Source organism: Marmota flaviventris, chromosome 8 (genome assembly GCF_047511675.1).
Source record: "Marmota flaviventris isolate mMarFla1 chromosome 8, mMarFla1.hap1, whole genome shotgun sequence".
Taxonomy (NCBI): Eukaryota; Metazoa; Chordata; class Mammalia; order Rodentia; family Sciuridae; genus Marmota; species Marmota flaviventris.
The window spans coordinates 90,225,294-90,226,539 of NC_092505.1; the positions used below are offsets into that span (position 1 = coordinate 90,225,294).

The 1,246-nt window shown below is 37.2% G+C and overlaps 1 non-coding gene across 1 annotated transcript; it reads right to left on the reverse strand.

The window, feature by feature from the left end:
* Positions 1-610: 610 nt before the first annotated feature.
* LOC114098125 (U2 spliceosomal RNA) lies at positions 611-805 on the reverse strand. The gene has a single exon (XR_003583687.2). It is a non-coding gene; the product is annotated as a U2 spliceosomal RNA (small nuclear RNA).
* Between the last annotated feature and the right edge of the window lie 441 nt (positions 806-1,246).

The window sequence follows — 1,246 nt, forward strand, 5'->3', positions numbered from 1 at the left end:
CACAGATCTTTCAGGAGCTCCTAGAGTAAAATGCATATTACCACCACCTTTTAAAATTTTAAGAACTTTTAAGTGATCTATTTTCTTTTTCTTTTTAAAATTTTATTTATTATTTAAAATAATAATAATAATAATAATAATAATAATTATTATTATTATTATTGCAGTATGGGGATTGAACCCGGGGTGCTCTGCCAGTAAGTCACATCCTCAGACCTTTTTATTTTTAGACAGCATCTCACTTAGTTACTTAGGGTTTTGGTTAAGTTGCTGAGACTGCCTTTGAACTTGCAATCCTCCTACCTTGGCCTCCTGAGTCATCGGGATGACACTGTTGTGCTCATTTAGATGATTTCTTGCTATGTCCTTCTTTTACCAATATTTCTGAGTTCCAAGGTTTTCTTCCCTTGTAAATTTCTATTTATTACATCACTTGTAGAATTTTAAAATAATTATTTTACTTTGAATAATGTACAAGTAGAGACTAAACCTCTGACTAAAACTATGTAAATTAACGTATACATGAACTATATGGAATAACTGTTGCACTGTTTCACCTAACTGACGGATTGTGTCCGTGAAATACAAAGAGCTGGCTATCTTCTAGTAAAAAGGGGAGTCAGGTTAGTGGAAGCCCAACTGTCAAACATTTTGAAGAAGCCTCATATGGTAAGCTAACAATAATCATTTGTTGAAAGAACAAATAAATGAATGAGTCAAGTCACAGTGTTTTGGTTTTGGTTTGTTTTAGGCTCCACTCTCCCCTTTTCTACACTTGATCTTAGCCAAAAGGCCGAGAAGCGATTCCACTCTCCCTTTTTCTTAAAACAGAAATTTGGAAGGGAAAAGTTGAACACAAAGATTTATTTTTTTTCTTCAACCTTTTTGCTATGATTACTGTTACGGTTTGGATCTGGAATCATCCCCCAAAGCTCATGTGTTGAAGGCTTGGTCTCCACTGCAGCTGTATTTGATGGTGGGAATTTGGGGAAGTGGTTGGATCAGGAGGGCTTTAACCTCATCAGTGGATTGCTCAATTTGGTGGATTAAAAATTTGAATGGATTATTGGGAAGTGGTACCTAATTGGAGGAAGAAGGTCACTGGGACATATCCTTGGGGACTTTATCTTGTCCCTATCTCCCTCTCTCTCTGCTTCACAGCTGCCATAAGCTGAGCAGCTTTCCTCTCCCTGCCCCAGTGCCATAATATTCTACCTCATCTCAGGTTCAGAGCCAACCACATCCA